The 22,090-nt window shown below is 41.4% G+C and overlaps 1 pseudogene; it reads left to right on the top strand.

Annotated features, from left to right (window-relative positions):
• Positions 1 to 82: 82 nt before the first annotated feature.
• On the top strand, positions 83 to 13,178 carry LOC121996523 (annotated as a pseudogene).
• The last annotated feature ends 8,912 nt before the right edge of the window (positions 13,179 to 22,090 follow it).

Raw genomic sequence — 22,090 nt, 5'->3', positions numbered from 1 at the left:
GTTATCTGGAGTTGGACGGTAGGGATTCGCGATGGATGGATATCCAACGGTGAATAACTCGAAATCTATCGAGTGAAGATTGAGTGATGGAAGTGAGTCCCATAGAAGTCTTTGGAGGGAGAGAAGGACGCGTGGAGAGTAATTGGAATGAGGCTTCCACTGACCGGTTCAAATTGGGAATAAACGTCTAGTTGTCTTCCACTGCTGCTGTCTGCCTTCACCGTCATCGCTTCTCCGTTTCTGTTCGCCGTGGGTGCTAATCCACTAATCGCCGGAGGAACCTGGGAGAAGTTTCCTATCTTGTGGAGATCCAGAATTCTTTATTTCCTTGTAAATCCGCTCGAGGTTAGCATCGCATCTGGATCTTGACCTTATTACGATATCCCTTTCTGCAATTAGATGTTCGTGCCGATGCTTCAACTCTAGGTTAGATCTTGGTTTGGGACTTGATCTTGTCGCTTCAAGTTATTATTTTTGTTTCTCTATGCCTTTGGCTTTACTCATTTTGTTGTGGCTTGTTGGTTGTTTTATGAGTTAAATAAACTACATTCTTGATCATAGTTTTGCTGGGTTAATTGCATATCCATTCCACAGGATATAGGAGCTAATATGACAGGTAGGTTCCTACCTGAGCTTAAAAACTTCAACTTTGGCATGCTCTAAGCCATGGTCAGTTTAAAATTGATCTTTAGCATCATCACAAAACCTAGTCTCACCATTGTAGACCATAGATTGTAGTACTTTGAACTCTACATGATCATCTACAATCTATTATTTGCTCCAATGAGCCATGGTCTGATTTTTTTTGCATGAGTTTTCGCCTTTCATGTTGGAAATCTATCATTAATATATATGAATATTGAAATAGGTTAACCATGAGGATTACTCTGTCAATTGCTGCAACTGTATCTGAAATATTCTGGAAATTGTGAATTTTTTAGTTGCTTTATGATATATGCATTCTGTTGACAATTATAATCGCTGTTCCTTGTAGGAGCTATGTTTCCCTGATGATGTTCAGCTGATTCCTGGATTACAGTATTTCTGTGGAGGGTAGAACATAGATTTTATTTTGTAATCTCTTTGGTGCAAGATAGTTAAGATGTTTGATTCTGGACAGAAAGCTCAATACATGGATGGTCAAAAAGAAAAGTTTGTGAGGTTTGCCTATTTCTTGTCAAGCGTGTTAATTCAAACTGTTGATGCCCCTCTCTCTCTCTCTCTCTCTCTCTCTATCTATCTACCTACCTACCTACCTACCTATCTAATTTGTCATTGTATATTTCAGTTCTAAAAAATAGTTAGAGACCACCTGCATGCATGTACAGATTTACATTATTCCATATGCCCTCGTACATATGCATATCCAATCGGATTGATGCATGTTAATTTTGATTGATTGGCCACTTACCTCACAAGCTTAAACTATCTGGAAGTTGCCCTCAGGGGCATGGTCCAGTGGTAAGTGCTTGGGATAAGGCTGTAATAGTCGGGGAGTTAAAACTCAGCAGAGGGTTTTATCACCTCTGTGGACCCCTCCTAGGTACTTGCCACTTGGGCTTTCCTGCTTTACCTCCATCTCAATGGTAGTGGGCGGCCTGGGGGTGCTAATGTGGTGGTTCCATATATTTTTTTTTAAACTATCAAGAAGTTCAAGGGTTGATTCCCAGCGAAGTGGGTGGAAAAATCCTCCCATGTGATGGCTTGCTTCGGTTTTTACTCCCTCCTAATGGTGTGGGGCAGTCGGATTTCACCTTTTTGCAAAATTAAACTATTAGGAAGTTGAAAAATCTATACATTGGCCCCACACATTTTGGTTGAATTGGGTTGGTCCAAAGTTAACACCTCCATTGACGTAATTGGCTTTGTTATTTGAATTAGTGCAGTAGCAAAACCTGAAACATAAGACCTACTCAAAGGCTAAAGTTATTGGGAAAGGGTTCAAATACGTCAATCTATATTTTTTGCATATCTAAACATAAGATGATCCTCAAAATTTGAATCAAAATCAATGTTAATCTTCACTGTGTGGTTAAGAGTTTAAGACTGAAGATTTAAAATTTTGACACAATTTAATAAGCCTCATCAGTGAAATTTCGTTTACAGTTTAATTTTCTTACACAATTAGCACAGGAAACTGAATCCTAATTGTGAACCTTGAACTCCTCCAAAGGTGGTACAGATTCCAATATTCTTACACTTCAGAAGTTGATTATGTGAAAGATATGGAAATGTATGATCTGTAATAGAGGAGCTACAATTTTTCTGGATAGATAAAAAAAAATAGATTTTCTCTGCACACAGAATCATATGGAATTTATTTGCTTTGTCAGTGTGCATCACTTTGCTAAATGTTTGTTTTGGTTTCTAGGCTTGAAGAGTCAAGCCCTACATTGTCATTTTCTTCGAACACAGATAGGAGGAACAGCGCATTTAATGTTGAGGGATTTGGTCGAGGATCGTGCACATCATTCAAATTCTTAAAGGGAGGAGTGAGAAAGGGTTCTGAGGGACTTAAGTTTCTTGGTCGATCACTTAGATTTGGTGCTTCTAGGGAAGTTTTTCCTGAAGACCTCAAAAGTTCTATGAAGACGGTTTTTGACCCTCAAGATAAATTTCTGATCCTAATGAATAGGCTTTTTGTCATATCTTGTATTCTTGCAGTAGCAGTGGATCCTTTGTTTTATTATCTTCCTATAAATGATGAAAATGAAAATTCAACTTGCCTAGGAATAGACCGGAAGTTAGCTGTTGCATCTACAACAGTGCGGACAATCATTGATTGTTTCTATCTTATTCGCATGGTTCTTCAATTTCGTACTGGTTATATTGCCCCATCTACCCGTGTTTTTGGTAGAGGTGAACTTGTAATTGATCAAGCACAGATAGCAAAACATTACCTGAGAAGCAACTTCATTATTGACTTCCTGTCTGTCCTACCACTTCCACAGGTGAGTTGAACCCTTGTCTAGTCATTTGGGTGTGCAGATCTGACACAAGTTAAATTCATTTACACTTGATATAAAAAATTATCCCTAAATTGTTTTTTTATTAATCATTGTTAAATTGAGGGGATGTGTTATATGGTAACTCAATCATGTTGCTTTGGTATGATTCTGAAGGTTTCTTTGTTTTGACAATTAATCAAGAGAACATTTCCAACTCAAGGTTTTTTTAGACTATTATTTTCTCTCTGTAGCTTTCTGTTAGTCAAAGTTTTAGTGTTCATATTAATCAAATTTTCATTTTCACATTTGCCTCCAACAAGAAGCAGTGAGTTCTGTTCGCAACAATAGTTTGAACACTATGTAAGCAAAAATTGTTCTGATTAGATCAGAAACTATGAAGTTATAGACCATGTAATACCTAAGAATCCTTTGACACAATTCAATGCTATCCTTGCTCAAGAAGTTGTTTAATATCTATTACTTGAATGAGATTATATATATTATTGTTCTGTTGAAAGCCTGTGAGCTGTATTTTCCTTGCTATTTTGTTATATTGGAATTGGAACTCTAGAAGCATCTATTTAAAAAATCTTCAATAGTGCTCAGCAACTTAAGATTGAGAGGGACATTCATTCTATGATAGTGATGCTACATCTAGTAATAAACATATATCTCTAAATAATTTACTAATTGACATAGATTCTGGTGTTGTTAATCTGTAGAGATGTGCTTTGTGGTAGCTATGTATCTCGTGATTGATGAGAGCATAGTATTCATACATAACACTGTTAATACCAGTCTCAGACCTTGATAAAAGGATGGAATTGCGCTCTAATAGGCAACATAAGCCTATGTATTGCAACAACCTAATAATTATGGATCTTACTTGTTATTGTTGTATGTTGATCCTGTATAAACCATATTATATGGATCATAATGGCCATGAACTCACATGGAAGAAACTTTGGCACAAGTCTTTGCTTTTGAATTTCTAGTATTTTTAACATGACTTAACCTCAGCCCTCAATAAATAAATGCAGATTGTAGTTTGGAGGTTTCTTCATAGAAATAAAGGGTCAGATGTACTGGCTACAAAAAATGCATTGTTTGTTATTATTCTACTTCAGTATATCCCTAGATTATGCCGCATTATTCCTTTGACATCTGAGTTGAAAAGAACAGCTGGTGTCTTTGCCGAAACTGCTTGGGCTGGTGCTGCATATTATTTATTGTGGTTCATGCTAGCTTGTCATGTAAGTAGTTACTTGCTTGGTTTACCTACTTGGTTTACATTTTTCACATTTTTTTCTTTTGTAGATTAACTAAGACCTCACACCTACGATGATAGCCAAATAGACTTATTTACAATAATGGATCTTCTCCCTTATTTTATAGTGTTGCATGCTTAACCGGATGCGTTTTGCAAATTTCATTGGCTGGTCCATTACCAACCATTATTCACACGTGGGACAATTAACTGTGAAGAAATCCGACGGTAGACAAAACATATAGTAGTCAAACAATGTTGGAATAACACCCGAATTTAACGTGGAAAAATCCTCTTTAGAGAAAAAAAAAACCACGGAAAAAGAGAGAGTTCACTATGTTAAAACAGAGAGTACAAGATGATCGCTTCTGCGAAACTCTAATTGATACCCATACACACAGCACCTCACAACTATATATATATATATACCGTATATATATATATATCCCTAGAAAACAGGAAAAAAGATAAGGAGTACAGGATAGAGAGCAATCCGATAAGGAAGGAAGAAAAAGTCTTGATAAAACTTCATATGGCCAGATGGTGAGAATTGCTCTGTTCAAAAAAGATGACTTTCCTTCTTGAACTAATTAATTTACCAACTCAATGCTCCAGCAAATTTGACACATACTCAACAAATCTCCGCCTTGCGTCAAATTTCAAAAAATGAACTCTCCCCCAATCCAAAAACCCTGAAAGGCAATCAACAGTGCTGAACACCAACCAAGTCCAAACAATGTTGGAGGTTGGCAATGGGAAGTGATTTGGTTAACATGTCAGCTGGGTTGTCATCAGTGTGGATCTTCTTCACAACCACTTCACCATTTGCAATAGTATCACGAACAAAATGTTGCCTGACACTAATATGCTTGGTTTTACTGTGGTACATGCTATTCTTCATCAGGTGTATAGCGCTTTGGCTATCGCAAAATATAGTAAGAACATCTTGATTTAGTCCAAGCTCAGTAACCAAACCATGAAGCAAGATAGCTTCCTTAACACCTTCTGTCGCTGCAACATATTCGGCTTCAGTGGTTGACAAGGCTGCAATTGACTGAAGAGATGCACACCAACTGATGGCCGAACCACATAAAGAAAATATATATCCAGATAGTGATCTTCTCCGGTCTAAATCACCAGCATAATCAGCATCAACATAGCCGACTACTTGATTTGAATGAGGATGCAACTTCTTATCAAACACCAAACCAACATTAACAGTATTTTTCAAATAGCGGAGAATCCACTTCACTGCATTCCAATGTTCTTTCCCAGGACAGTGCATGAACCTGCTGACAAGACTAACAACGTGTGCTAAATCCGGCCTAGTGCAAACCATGGCATACATAAGGCTTCCAATAGCACTAGAGTAAGGGACACTAGTCATTTGCCTTTTTTCTTCCTCAGTTTGAGGACACTGAACCACAGACAGCTTGAAGTGAGCAGCCATAGGAGTACTAACAGGTTTGGAACTTTGCATGTTAAACCTTTCAATAACTTTCTTGATGTATTTCCCTTGAGATAACCGCAATACACTAGCCTGACGATCTCTCCTAATCTCCATACCAAGAATTGACTTGGCTGCACCTAAGTCTTTCATATCAAACTCACTGCTTAACTGAGCCTTCAACTTGTTAACCAAGAGAATGTTAGGTGCAGCAACAAGCATGTCGTCAACATATAGCAACAAATAAATAAAAGATCCATCTGGGAATTTTTGAAAATAAACACAATTGTCATGTAGGCTCCTGGAATAACCAGATTTCAACATAAATGAATCAAACCTCTTATACCACTGCCTCGGCGACTGTTTAAGGCTATAAAGTGATTTCTTCAAGCAACAAACATGGTCCTCCTTTCCTTGAACCACAAAACCCTCGGGTTGCTGAATATAAATTTCTTCTTCCAGCTCTCCATACAGAAAAGCTGTCTTAACATCGAGTTGTTCAAGTTCGAGGTCATAGAGGGCAACCAAAGCAAACAACACCCGAATTGAGGTATGACGAACAACAGGAGAGAAGACTTCATTAAAATCAATACCTTCTCGTTGATCAAAACCTCTAACAACATACCATGCTTTATATCTTGCATTTTCAACTTCGGAAATGCCATCCTTCAGTTTATAAATCCACTTGCAACTAATAACACGTTTGTCTTTCGGAAGTTTAACAAGATCCCAAGTATTATTTTTGTGGAGGCTATCCACTTCTTCCTGCATTGCAGATAACCATTTTTCCGATTCGCCACAAGATATAGCTTCCGCGTAGTTACGAGGTTCTAAATCCCTATCAATCTCTTGTGCAACAGTCAGAGCATAAGCTACAAAATGACTTTCATCATCAAACCGAATAGGCTTTCTAATTTCTCTCCTTGGACGATCACGTGCTATGGTATAGTCATGTTGTTGAGGATCAATAATGACATCAGTAGAGACTGGCACACAGCTAGACTGTGTGTCTGCAGAAGAAGTTTGTGCTGGCTTAGGAATGTCTGATTGAATTTCTAAATCTACTTTCTTGCTTGCATCGACCTGATTGCCTGCGTCAGTAGAAGAAACAACAGATTCTCTTCCAGAAGATAAAAATGCATTTTCATTAAAAGTGACATCTCTACTAATGATGATCCTTTTAGAGTTTGGATCAGGGCACCACAAGCGATAACCCTTCACCCCAGATGGATAACCAATGAAGATACATTTCTTAGCACGTGGATCTAACTTTCCATTAGTAACATGAGCATATGCTAGACAACCGAAAACTTTCAAATTTGAATATTCAACTTGGTTACCGGACCATACTTCTTCTGGAATCTTTCCATCAAGGGATGAGTGTGGAGAGCGATTAACAAGATAACAAGCGGTAGATGCTGCTTCAGCCCAAAATTTTTTTCCCAACCCAGAATGAGAGAGAATGCACCGCACTCTCTCAATAAGTGTTCTATTCATCCGTTCTGCAACCCCATTCTGTTGAGGTGTCCTTACCACAGTGTGATGTCTAGCAATCCCTTCATCTTCACATAACTTATTAAAGTCCTCTTCACAAAACTCAAGACCATTATCAGTTCTCAACCGTTTTACCTTTTTTCCAGTTTGGTTCTCGACCAAACTTTTCCACCTTTTAAAATTAAGAAAAACCTCATTTTTATGGCGAAGAAAATAAGCCCAAACCTTTCTGGAGTAATCATCGATAATGATCAACATGTAACGTCTGCCTCCATGAGATGGAACACGAGAAGGACCCCATAAGTCGTCATGTATATAATCCAAAGTGCCTTTAGTTCGATGGATCCCTTTGGTAAAACTCACTCGTTTTTGTTTGCCAAAAACACAATGTTCACATAAGTCAATTTTACAGGTGGTGTGTCTTCCAACAAGACCTCTCTTGCATAGTATATTCATGCCTTTCTCACTCATGTGGCCCAGTCGCATATGCCACAACTTTGTTTCATCTTGGTGAGTCGGAGGTGTAGCAACGTCAGCAATACCTGCAACGATAGAACCTTGCAACACATATAAACTACAAGAACGGTTAGCTTTCATTAAAACCAAAGCACCTTTTGAAATTTTCAATACTCCGCCTTCAGCTGAATACTTACAACCATGAGCTTCAAGGCTGCCTAAAGAAATCAAATTTCTTTTCAACTCGGGAATGTGTCTAACACCAGTCAAAGTTCTAATCACACCATCATGTGTTTTAATTCGAATTGTACCTTTACCGATGACCTTGCACGAGGCATTATTTCCCATCAAAACATTTCCACCATTAATGGTTTCATAACTAGAGAAAAAATCCCTATGAGGGCACATGTGATAAGTACAACCAGAATCAAGAATCCATTCATTTTTACCTCTTTGTTCAGTGTCAGTGGCCAGCAAAACATCCCCATCAGAGTCATTTTCAACAACATCAGCCTCAGCGTTTTTTTCAATTTTCTTACCCTTGGCTTTTTCTTCTCTTTCCAACTTATTTTTCAATTTATAACAGTCTGAAATAACATGGTTTGTTTTCTTGCAGTAACGACATGATTTGTCCTTATCTATTTTTCTGTCTTTTGATTTGGACCTAAACTTAGGTCGATTGCTACTACCTCTTTCAGAGTTCCTTCCCCTAACCATTAAGCCTTCGGCAGTTTCACCAGGACTACTATCAGCATCAAATTTTTCTTTAGACATTAAATTTGATTTGACATCCTCAAGACTTATGGTCTCACGATTCCCATATAACATAATCTCTTTAAAATGCTTATATGTTCTAGGCAAGGAAACAATTAACAAAACTGCTTTATCCTCATCTTCAATTTTGATATCCAAGTTCTCCAAATCAATAATAATAGAATTAAACTCATCTAAGTGAGATTGGATAGGAGTACCTTCTTGCATACGAAGCAAGTACAAGCGGTCTTTCAAGCGAAGTTTGTTAGCAAGACTTTTGGTCATATATTGTGACTCCAATTTCAACCACAAACCGGCAGCAGTAGTTTCATGAATAACCTCACGTAGCACTTCATGAGTCAAACACAATTGGATTGCAGATAAGGCTTTTTCATCCAATTCTTCCCATTGTTCATCTGTCATTGTAGCAGGTTTCTTGGATTTGCCTTCAAGTCTTCTTTAACCCGTTTTGTGTAAGAACGGCTCTCATCTGGATTCGCCATATGGAGAAACTGATCTTGCCATCGAACTTCTCAATGTCAAACCTTGTAACAGTCGACATAATAGAACTTGGCTCTGATACCAATTTGTGAAGAAATCCGACGGTAGACAAAACATAAAGCAGTCAAACAATGTTGGAATAACACCCGAATTTAACGTGGAAAAATCCTCTTTAGAGGAAAAAAAAACCACGGAAAGAGAGAGAGTTCACTATGTTAAAACAGAGACTACAAGATGATCGCTTCTGCGAAATTCTAATTGATACCCATACACACAGCACCTCACAACTATATATATATACCGTATATATATATATATATCCCTAGAAAATAGGAAAAAAGATAAGGAGTACATGATAGAAAGCAATCCGATAGGAAGAAAAAGTCTTGATAAAACTTCATATGGCCAGATGGCGAGAATTGCTCTATTAAAAAAAGATGACTTTTCTTCTTGAACTAATTAGTTTACCAACTCAATGCTCCAGCAAATTTAACACATACTCAACATTAACAAATAAGTTTATGGTATTAGGTTGAGATGTCACTAGATGCTTTCAATCTGTTAGTAATCCGTGGTTGATCTTGAGATTTCTATTCGGGTTGGTCTCAGATAGAATCTTCATCTATTTGTTCCAGCTGGGTCCAAACTTTCAAATTGTTTCTATGAATCCTTCCATTAATTTTGCAGCATGGATGATGACTAAAATACTCACATGGTGTTGTAGCATAATTATCCACCATACACGCCGCATCCATGAAATAGAAATCATCCATGAGGTTGTTCATGCGGCTATTAATAGGATGTTATGCTAATTAGGGATGGTGACTAGTAGGTGCCTAAACCAAATGACCAAACACTAAAATGAAAATTTCCCAAAAATAATGTGAAATACTATATGAAAAAACAATATCATCCTTATTGCGTTGGCTGATGTTGTCCAGGTTGTTGGTTCCTTCTGGTACTTATTGTCGGTTGAGCGAGAAGATGATTGTTGGCAGTCAGCTTGTAAGCAACACAGTGATGTGTGTGTCACAAATTACTTATACTGTGGCAATGAGCATCTTGATGGTTATGATAAGTGGAAGAATGCCAGTGCTCAGGTTCTTGGTCTATGTACCCCTGATGATAACAATAATTTCTTCCAATTTGGAATCCATGGCCAGTCATTGACTTCAGGTATTGTGGCGTCCAAAAATTTCATTTCCAAGATCGCTTACTGCTTCTGGTGGGGATTGCAGAATGTAAGGTTAATGCTCCTGTTACTTGCCACTGTTTGAGTAGATAATATGTATAATTTTATTTTGCTCGTGATTCTGGTCAAAAGTAATACACCGTTCATTTGACTACTATATATAATGCAAGTATTTCAGTATTCTGATCTTCATATTCAACCCACCTTTATATGAAATTTAAGTTATGCAGCTTATTTGGGAGACGAAAAAAAATTATGTAGTTACATTATTACTGCATTATGATTTTTATAAAGATTCGGTATCTGAAACTTATCAAGGAAGAAGTTGTCGGACTGTTTAAAACATTTCCAAATTATGTGGAACAGCACTCTTGGCCAAGGGCTGCAGCCTGCAGACGAGCACTTATGTTGGGGAGGTTATCTTCTCGATCGTAGTCGCTGTTCTCGGACTTGTACTCTTCGCCCTCATCATCAGTAACATGCAGGCAAGCCGGCGGCCTTGATTTTCCCTCCGTCTTCTGTTTGTCATCAATCGTCTAGCTCCAGTCGAGTAACTTGCACTAAAGTAGGGTTGCCTTATAACATACTGTTTGTTTTTGATTCGAGTAGACATATCTCCAGTCAATGACAATTCGTCTTGAAGAGATGCGAGTAAAGAGACGTGACTCGGAACAGTGGATGCATCACCGTATGTTACTGCCAGAACTCAGAGAACGCGTTCGCCGATATGATCAGTACAAGTGGTTGGAGACTAGAGGAGTGGACGAAGAAGGTTTGGTTCAGAGCCTTCCGAAGGATCTTCGGCGGGATATCAAGCGCCATCTTTGTATGACCTTGGTTAGGAGGGTAGGTTTCTCTGTCTCTCTGTTCCTTGAGACTCGCTCGTTGTCAGATATACAACACGGCTAGCTTCTGACTCATTGATCGTGCGCAGGTCCCTCTGTTTGAGAATTTGGACGAGCATTTGCTCGATGCAGTTTGCGAACGACTCAAACCTAGTCTGTACACAGAGAACACATACATTCTGAGAGAAGGCGACCCCGTCGACGAAATGCTTTTTATCATTCGCGGTCGCTTGGAGAGCATAACCACTGACGGAGGAAGAAGCGGGTTCTTCAACCGGACTCTTCTGCAAGAGCGTGATTTCTGCGGTGAGGAGCTCTTGACCTGGGCATTGGATCCAAAGGCCGGTTGCAACCTACCCACTTCCACGAGGACAGTGAAGGCGCTGAACGAAGTCGAAGCGTTCGCACTGAACGCTGATGAGCTCAAGTTCGTGGCAAGCCAGTTCAGGCGCCTCCACAGCCGGCAGGTTCAGCACACGTTTCGGTTCTACTCACAGCAATGGAGGACATGGGCGGCTTGCTTCATTCAAGCCGCGTGGAGGCGCTATGTCAGGAGGAAGATGGCCGAGCTGCTACAAAAGGAGGAGGAAGAAAGGCGCAGAAATAACTTGGCCAAAGGCACGACCAGCCTTGGTGCAGCCATCTACGCATCGAGATTTGTTGCCAATGCGATGCGAGGCGTCCATCGGCTCCGGAACCGGAGAGCGATCGGATTGGTGAGGTTGCAAAAACCGCCGGAGCCTGATTTCACGGCAGAGGATGCTGATTGAATCAAACTCCCTGGTGGGGGAAGTGTGTATGAGGTGCTTACCTCCACTTAGATTGTGGTTAGAGATGTGGCGACTTATTCAGTAACTTCAGCTAAAATTGTAAATTATTTATTAGCATTTGAAGTCAATCTACTATCATATTTATAATTATTTTTTGAATAATTCTTTAACTTTCAAACTTTAAAAACCAATAAAGTATTTTATTATTAATATTTTTTTTTTCCTTGCTCTCTCTCAATTTGGTCAGTGGGTGTCGTCAATGCTTATCTGGGCCATTAGGTCTGAACTGAATTGGGTAGGGAATAATCCATTAACTTTGGGTCGTTTGGCCTTAAGAGAAGAAGTCCAATAGAAGTCTCGTGCGTGCCTCTCGCGTCCTTCATCGCTTTCCATTCCAAATCCAAAAGCCCGCCCTTTTCCCCTACAAAAAAAGCTAGCCCGCATCACGTCACCATCGCTCAGTCGCCCAAAACGACCGGCGAGAAGGTCAGTAGGGTTCTTACTTGATGTTCATTTGTTATGTCCGGCTTTTCGGTGAGTTCGCTCTTTGATGCCTACCGAATCTTTCCACTGCCAGTTTTTGTTGCTATTCCCGTTGTCATTCTCAGAAAGACTGATCTTTGTGGGGTTTTGGTCATTAGATCTACTCTGAACTTTGTTGCGGGTGTTGCAATAGGAAATCTTGCGTCTCTCTCATGTTTGGCGGCTCAATAATTGGGGGAAGATTTCTCCTTTCGCTGCTGATTGTAGAAATTTCCAGGTTTTGAGAACTTGAATTTGACAATTTCTGCAGGGGGTGGAGAATGGATGAAAGTGGTGGATGCAAAACAAGATGCTGATGCTAGAAGATGTGCTTTGGGCTATATAACTAACCAGGGAAAAGAGGGCTTCTTTTAGATCCCAAAAAGTCTTTTTCAGGGCAAGATATTGACGAAAGCTTGGAAGAAACTATCGATGTTAGTTTTAGAGAAGAATTAGATGGAAAGGAAAGAACTTCCAAGAAATGGAAGAAAAACATGGATGCTAAGAAGGCATGCCAACCTATATGCCTTCAAATATCATAGGTCACTATGTCCAGAGAAATATGATATCTGATTCGGTTTCCATGCAAAAGATTTCCGATTCAATAGCAAATGAAGCTGCTGACAAGTTAAAACCAGGTTTTATATCCACCGGGTCTGTGCCTCCACAATTTGATAACTTATTTGTAATTGATTCAGAAGAAGACTATTTAGATAATCATGACCCCGATAGTGCTGGTTCCACTAGCTACTTTTTCCAGACAAAAGATATTGAAAATAATTCTACTGCATCAAAATCTACTGGCACAGAGTTTACAATATTAAAGAAAAGCAATCTTGATAGCTGTGATGGCCCCTTGAAGTGCCAAAAGTCATCTGGCTCATTCAAAGGCAGTATGGATGCTGGTATAAATGACCCCAGTAGTGCCCCCAGTTGTGGCAAAGTTAGAATGCCGGAAGAATCTTGTAAATGTTCTTTTTGTCTCAAAGGCAAGTGATAATTCCTCTCTTTCCATTGGATTATGATGATATTGTATATCATACAGCATTACGACGGAATTCTATGTTAGTTCATTTTTGGTATTGTTCACATGTCTCATTGTGGAATTATTGTTCATATGACATGTAAACCAGCTGCTTACATATGGGCAGACCTACATTATCAGGATACTAGAGGCAGACTCGCTGGTAAGCTTGTTATAGATATCTTCATATTTATAATATCTTTGATTCTTGGATACATATCTTGCATTAGGGAATTCACAATTTATTTAATTTTATATTATGTTTATAATTTATAGAATTGAAGAAAAGTAAAAGGCTTGCAAGGTCTTTAGAAGCACGAAGTTGCCGCAACAAAAGCAGTATCAAGACTGCTCAAAGCATCTCAAATAGACCCCCCTCACAGGAGTCTCAATTAACTCAACAATGGCAATCACTTTTCCTTTGCACAGAGAATATCATTGTGCGTGAAACTACTGAGCTTGTAAGTTCTTCCATGATCGTTCCTGTCTCTTTATTTTAATTTTCATTTTCCATTATCCTTTTGTCAGAAATCTGAGATGATTCATAAAGCCTTTTGTTAACCTTTTGCAGTGTTGAAATATGACATCACATTCCTTTTAAGGTTTCTACCTTTAAATGATTCTCTTATTTATTTTTCACTAAATTGATCTTTTGTCTATCTTAGGTGGTTTTTCTTTGATGGAAAGTTTCCTTTTATGATATGAGGATTTGCATTTTATTGTTCACGGATGGAATTTTATCAAAAGGTGAATATATATGAGTTTTTTTTTATTTGAATTTTTTTGTTTTGTATTTAATATTATAACTCAACTCTAAAGACAAAAGTTTATTGGCATAACTGGGAGCTTAAAAATAATAATAATAAAAAAATCACCATGTGTGGCGGTCCAAGCTAAAAAGCCCTTATTTAGAGTTTTGATATCCTGTACATCCCATGTACACCCAATTTTTTTGTGTTTAATATTATAACCCAATCCCTAAACTCTAAAGGTAAAAGTTTATTGATATAATCAGGGCTTAAAAAAAATCACCCAACAACTGTGAGTGTCACCTATATATATATATATATAGGCGGGCGCCAGACTAGCGTCTAGACCGCCTAGGCGGAGACTAGGCATCGCTAGGTGAATTCCTACATAATTTTTATAATAAATCACATATTATAACCTTAACATAATAACATCAAATTTAAAATAAGTTCAAAATTACACAACTAATAAAATATCATTGAACATAAACTCAACATCAAATTTATTCTACTTCTTCTCCATAATTTTTAACAACTTGTTCTTCTTCATACACAAACTCAATATCATCATTGTGATCCTCCTCTTCTTCTTCGAATGCAAAATCATCCTTGTGTAGTTCTCTCTCACTCTAGAGCTTCTTCGAAGTTGTAGATTTTCATCTGCTCCACTTGCTTCATCAACCATTTGCCATGTGAGTCCAGCATCTAGTTCAACTTCATCATCTTCTGTTGGTTGCTACTCGGAATATCGTTCTAGTTCCTTTGTACAAAAATTTTGTACAAGCATAGAACTTTTCCTAGCCACCCATGTGCTCTACTGTAGTTCTACTTGGATTGCAAACGATGCTTAACATTATTAATCCAAGTTGCTTTTTCAGAAGTTAAACTTGGATTGGAAACGATACTTAACATTTTTACTCCAAGTTTAACCGATGTGATCTTCCTAAGTTAAACCATATTACAAAAATTAATTAAATATCTATTTCAAAGATCGACTTCCAGGTTAAACATGGCGAGGCACTAGGCCTTCTTGGGTATGGGATCATCCACCATTTCCTAGACAAAGCCTTTCAAAGAAATCGGATATTTAACTTCTTACAGTAAACTAGGTTTAACTACATAGACCTCAATAGAAGCACAATATCGAAACATGAAATTGAAACACAAAATCGATAACAAAAATGATAACATAAAATCGATAGCCTCTTGTGTTTGGTTTTTCAAGATCTACACAAAGAACATGAGCTAGTTATGATGCGGAAACAAATAACTAGTTATACCTTTCTTTGTAACTAAAGACCTCTTGATCTTCTGTTGTATTCCTCTTCTCCTCTTGGATGTTGTGTGGGCAACGATCTACCAAGATGGAATCCACTCGAACCGCTTATTCTCCTCCAAGACTCTCAAGCCACCAAGGGATGCCAAAATAGAAAATTTTCTTCCTCTTCTTCTCCTCCAAGCAACCGGCCACCTATGCGCTCCTTCTCCTTTTCTTCTTCTCCAAGCTCCGGCCACCTATGCGCTCGTTCTCCTTTTCTTCTTCTTCTCCAAGCTCCGGCCACTATGAGTAGATGAGGTGCTGCCCCTAGAGAGAAGAAAGGGAGAATGAAGAAAGGGTGCCGCCGGCCACAAGAGAAAGAAACCAAAGGGAGAAGAGAAAGGAAAAGTGGCCGACCGCCCAAGGAAAAGAGAAGAGGAAAATAGAATTGTGTTACCCCATAAGGCATCACTTCCTCTTCTTTTATAATTCTTGGTTATGGCAAAAAAGGAAAGTTTTAAACATAATTAAAACTTCCTTATTTGTGACTTCCCTTTAAAAAAGAAAATTTTAATAACAATTAAAATCTCTCTCTTTTAAATTTCCTATTGTACATGGCAATAAAGGAAAGTTTTAAAATTAATCTCTCTCTTTTAAAACATGTAGACAACTACAAAAAGGAAAGATTAATTAAAACTTTTCCTTTTTAAATCATGGTTACAAAAAGAGAAAGTTTTATTAAAAATTAAAATATCTCTTTTAAACATTATAGATAACTACAAATAAAGAAAGATTTTAACAAAGTTAAAATCTCTCTTTAATCTTTCGTAGATAGCTATAAAAGAAAAGATTTTAAAAATTTAAAACTCTCTTTTAAAATAATGAGGATGGCTATAAAAGGAAATTAAAATATTTCTTTTAACCATTATAAATAACTACAAAAAAGGAAAGATTTTAACAAAATAAAATCTCTCTTTTAACCATTGTAGATAACTATAAATAAGGAAAGATTTTAACAAAAATTTATTTTAAACAAAACTTATTTTTTCCTTTACCTATGGCGGACCCCATGCTTGGTCACTAAGCATGGCTTGGCCGACCACTACATGAGCTCCAAAATAATGCTTGGCTGGCCCCCTTGCTCCAAGCAAGGATGTGTCCGACCCATTACTTGGGTAAGAAGTGGACTTTGTGGATACAAGACTTTTAGAGGCTACAATAGGGACCGAGAGGAGAAATTGGTTTTGGTCTCCCGATGAGCTTGAGCTTCCTGTGTTCGTCCCGAACACCCAACTCAAGTTCATCAATAATAACTCATATTACTAAAGAGTTATTATTGAGCTACCGCATCAATCCCAAATTACATTATGAGCTCCTTCTTATTATGAGTGCATTAATCTCCCTGTGTTTAAGATATATCCCCACTAATTAAATGAGTTACTGACAACTCACTTAATTAATATTTAGCTCCAAGAGTAGTACCACTCAACCTTATTGTCATGTCGGACTAAGTCCACCTGCAGGGTTTACATGACAATCCTTATGAACTCCTTAAGGGGACATTATCAAACTGGATTACTATGACACAGTTTCCTTCTATAATCAACAACACACCATATAAATAATATTATTTTTCAACTTATCGGGCTTATTGATTTATCGAACTAAATCTCTCCCATTGATAAATTAAAGAAATAAATACTAAGTATACGTGCTTGTTATTATATCGGGATTAAGAGCATACACTATCATAATAACAGAGGTCTTGTTCTTTTATTAAGTCAGTAAAAAAAGAACTACCTCAAATGGTTCTACTCAATACACACCTAGTGTACTAGTGTAATTTTATAGTTAAGATAAACTAATACCAAATTACACTACAACCACTCCAATGATTTGTCCCATTCCATCTTGGTTGTGAGCTACTGATCCGGTAGTAAGAACAGGGGACCCCGCCCTATGGAGTCAACGCCACGTGGAAGTCACAGTGGCAGTTGTCCATCCGGAGAGGGCCGGGTCCGACCGGACGGCCGGCCGGCCGCCCGGCCGCCCGGTGGAATCGAACGTCCGGAGAGGGATGGGTCCGATCGGCTGGCCGACCGGACGATAATCGGCTGATGGTTAAAGGCGCCCTGTCGAAATCAGGGTTCTGACGCTCAATGGGAAAGGTCGCAAAGCCGAGCGGACTGCACGCTCGGCCAAAGCCATAAGGTAACACTGCTAATAGTCTCCACAAAGCACGTGATGGAAAATCTCCCCAAGTAAACCACCGCATATGTCCGGCCGGATGTCTGTCCGCCCGGACGCCAGATCTGGAGCAATGGGGAAAAGGACAAGGACGCCTTTCTCGATGCAAGTATGTTTCACGTGTAGGCTATGCTCCAAATCTTCGGGATTCCATTGTCCCATCGAGGACATGCCGAGACTGTGTATGAGTTAGGGAAGCTCACCGACAAGTCCTTGGTATGGGCTATGGACACGTGTACACCTCGGCAGTGTACACTCACTTCTTCGCGCCCCTATATAAAGGCCCTCATTCTTCGCCGGAGGTACGATTCTACGATTTTGGAAGCCGCCGCTTGGCCCGACTGAGGCCGGAGGGTCGCCGCCGAACCCTTCCCTACCGACCGCAGTTCGCCGGAGCCGGAGACCGGTCAAGATCTACGCCGCGACAAGGAGAGCGCCCGTGCCCGCTCATCGCCGTCGGACAGATCAATTTGGCCGTCGCGGAACGCCCGCATCCGATCGGAAGCAATGGACGAGGGCCGGACGACAACACATGGTGACGCTTTCGAACGAGGAACTCGACGCCTGATCGAGATAAGGGCCGCCAAGCTGGAGCAAAACAAAGCCACAGCCGGGCAAAGAAGCAACATCGGCGGTCGAGCTGGAAGCACCACCGCCACCGTTGATTTCATCGAGCCCTATTCCGCCTCCCTGAGCCGCACTTCATAGAGATAGGGATCTTCTTCGACGAGATGCCTAGACGAGACGATGTAAAGGGAAAGCCCCGAGCGACGATCACCCGAGAGGATTAATCGCCAATTTTCGGAGGTTATTCAGAGATCCTCTGCCGAAGCATTACGTGCCTCCGACGATCGGCGAGTATAATGGGATAACCGACCCAGATGATCATCTGGGTAAGTTTGATAACAGCTACTCTCCATCAATACAGATGGAGTAAAGTGCCGAGTTTTTCTTACTACTCTCTCGGGATCGGCTCAACGGTGGTTTCGGAGGTCGGACGGATCCATCACAAGCTTCAAGGACTTCCGAACGCTTTCCTCCACCATTTCACCAGAACGAGCGTGAGCCTGTTCGCCATCAAGCAAGAAGCCCGTGAATCGCCCGAGCCTACATCCAATGATTCAACAAAGTGGCGATGGATATTCCAACGGCCACTGAAACCATGATGAATGCCTTCACACAAGGCCCAGTGGATGGGATTTTTCCGATCACTCATCCGAAAGCCGCCCGAGATTACGATCACATGCTACACCGGAACGAATACATCAACGTGGAAGAAGCGCAAGCGCCCAGGAAAAAGGAAACTCCAACCATGCCGAACGGAGACAGCAAGCCGCCCATCAACCGCCTAGAGGACCAAGGGTCGAAGCAATCCGATCCCATGTGCAAGAGGTAGCTGCCGCCCCGCCCAAGCCAAAGAAGAGATGGACTCCGATGTTCGCTCCTTCCACCGGACGGACACGCACAACACAAGGGATTGTCGGTCTTCCTTCGTGGCTCATCCAATGCCGGACGACGGTCCCCTCAACAACACGCAGAGAACTCACGGCCGATCGGACGCGAAATGATAGCCACGGCAATGATTCCGACCGCATCGCTCTCCAAGGCAGAGAATCGCCGAGTCCAGAGAACGGTCTCGATCGTCCGCTCGGGAGAGAAAATATAAGCAATACTTCCCGAGGCGAGATCAACGTTATTGGGCCGACCGGAGGAGACTCCAACCGAGCTAGAAAGGCGAGCGTCCGCAGCCCAGATTCATGCGGTCGGTAGCCGAGAACGAGCTGAGGGACCAAATTAGTTTTGGGCCGGGACTTGGAAGGAGTCAAGTACCCACGACGATGCTCGCTTCATCAAAGCGGTAATAGCCAATTACACTATTCACCGCGTGTTTGTTGACAGGAGCTCGGTCAACATCATGTTCAAGAAGGCGTTCGATCAGCGCAAATCGATCGAGCCGAGCTGCTGCCCATGACAACTCCACTCTACGGGTTTACGGGTAACAACGAAGATAAAACATAGAACACCTGCTGGGAGAAGAGCCGCAGAGGACAAGGACAACAAACTGTGGTGGTCGACTCTCCTTCGTCCTACAACGCCATTTTGGGACGCTCGGCGAATTCCGAGTGGTCATCTCAACCTTCCATCAGAAGATCAAGTTCCCGGTGGGCAAAGTGAAAGGAGATCAGCTGGCTACTCGGCGATGCTACATCGAGATGGTCCGAGCAGGATCCACTCCGCTCGGAAGGCGCCCCGGATCGAGGTAAACGCCATCACAGAAAAGCCTCCCTCTTTAGTTTATGAAGAAAAAGAGAAAGTGCAGATTCACCCATCCCGATCGGAGGCCACGACTTTTATTGCGTCCGATCTGGAGGAGAAGCAGAAAGAGGAGCTGATCCAATGTCTCCGAAGAAATCATGATGTCTTCGTCTGGTCGACACATGAGCTGCCCGGAATTTCGCCGAGCATAGCGCAGCATGAGGTACATGTCCGACCGGACGCACGGCCCGTAAAGCAAAGAAAAAGGGACTTCAGCGCCGAGCAGAATTCCATCATCCGAGCGGAGGTGGAAAAACTTCTGGAGGCCGACCATATATGCGAGGTGCAGTTCCCGAGCTGGTTGGCTAACGTAGTATTAGTCTCCAAGCCAGGCAACAAGTGGAGAGTGTGCATAGATTTTCGGGATCTCAACAAAGCTTGCCCGAAAGATTTTTATCCTCTGCCCCGGATAGATCAGCTGGTGGACTCTACGGCCGGATGCGAGTTAATCTGTATGCTCGACGCCTACCAGGGCTATCACCAAGTGCCGCTCGTCCGTGAAGATCAAGAAAAAGTCAGCTTCGTGACGGCCGATGGGACTTATTGCTATAATGTGATGCCGTTCGGATTGAAGAATGCGGGGGCCACATATCAGCGCTTGATGAATAAAGTATTCAGAGAGCAGATTGGGCGAAATCTAGAAGTTTATGTGGACGACATTCTCATTAAGTCTGTCCGAGCGGCTGATCTCTTCAAGGACATGGAAGAAACCTCCCGAACGCTACGCAAATATGGAGTCAAGCTAAATCCCCAGAAGTGCCTGTTCGGAGCAAAAGGAAGACGTTTCTTGGGGTACATAGTGACCAAGCGGGGCATCGAAGCAAATCCCAGCAAGGTGAAAGCCCTACAAGATATGCCGCCGCCAAGAAATACAAGGGAAATGCAGCGTTTGACCGGTCGGATAATCGTTCTGTCTAGATTCATCTTCAAAACCGCCGACCGGAGCCTTCCTTTTTTCAAGATCTTACGAAAGGCTACAAAATTTCACTGGGACGAAGAATGCGACCGGGCGTTCGAAGATTTAAAGGCATATCTGAATTCGCTCCCGATATTAGCCAAGCCGACTATTGGGGAGCCACTTTGTATTTATCTATCCTCGACCGAGCAGGCAATCGGCTCAGCACTGGTGAGGGCGAGCGGAGAGGAGCCTGTGTATTTCCTTAGTCACATTTTAAAAGATGCTGAATTTCGCTACACTGGGCTCGAAAAGCTAGCCTTCGCTTTGGTCCTTGCCGCTCGGCGCCTTCGTCCATACTTCCTGGCACATACGATCATTGTCAAAACCAATAGCCCGCTCGGACGTGTTCTACTAAATCCAGAGGCATCTGGACGGCTCATCAAATGGACGACGGAGTTAAGTGAATTCGATATCCAATACCAGCCCCGCTCGGCGATCAAAGCACAGTCCTTGGCGGATTTTGTGACTGAAGTTCAGAATTCAGAGCCGGAAGCTATGTGGAGAATATATGTGGATGGGTCGTCCACTCGGCTCGGAAGTGGGATTGAAATATTGTTGCTCTCCCCTCAAGAAGAAAAGATGCACTTATCCGTCCGGCTGGATTATAAAGCTACCAACAATGAAGCAGAGTATGAGGCCCTCATAGCTGGCTTGCAGGCCGCCCGGCATGTGGGAGCCGGTCGGGTAACAATTCACTCAGATTCGCAGTTGGCCGCTCAGCAGCTTTCTGGTACCTTCGAAATCAATAATGCTCGGCTCAAACTCTACGCTGAAGCCTTCGAGAAGCTCAAAGCCGATTTTAGAGAGGTTGTTGTCCAGAAGATAGCAGAAAATCAAGCAGCTGATGAGTTAGCCAAACTCGCGAGCTCAATAACGCCGGTCGCCATTCAGCAGCCAATTGAAAAAGTACTGTTGGTGGCGCATGTCGACCGGATGGAAGGCCTCACATTTCCAAGCGACTGGCGGACACCCATCATAGAGTTCCTCCGTTCGGGCGCCACACCATCCAATGAGTATGAAGCCCTGCTACTAAGGAGGAGAGCCGGTCGGTTCACACTCATCGGCGATCAGCTTTACAAAAAGGCTTTCTCACGCCCGTTGTTGAAATGCGTGAGCTCGGAGGACTCGGCTTACATCCTCCAAGAAGTACATCAAGGATCGTGCGGAGGACATCCGGGCGGACGATCGTTGGCCAAGAAAATCCTCTTGGCCGGGTACTTTTGGCCAACCTTACAAGCAGACGCCGCTCGGACGATTCTACGCGTTTTCGTGCGAGTATCACAACTTCTCCCACCGACCAGAGGAAATGAAGGCATCAACCGTTTCATGTCCGCTCGATCAAT

This window comes from Zingiber officinale, chromosome 6A, assembly GCF_018446385.1.
Source record: "Zingiber officinale cultivar Zhangliang chromosome 6A, Zo_v1.1, whole genome shotgun sequence".
Lineage (NCBI taxonomy): Eukaryota > Viridiplantae > Streptophyta > Magnoliopsida > Zingiberales > Zingiberaceae > Zingiber > Zingiber officinale.
Note: the sequence above shows the minus strand (reverse complement) of the source record. Positions and strands in the feature narration are given on the sequence as shown.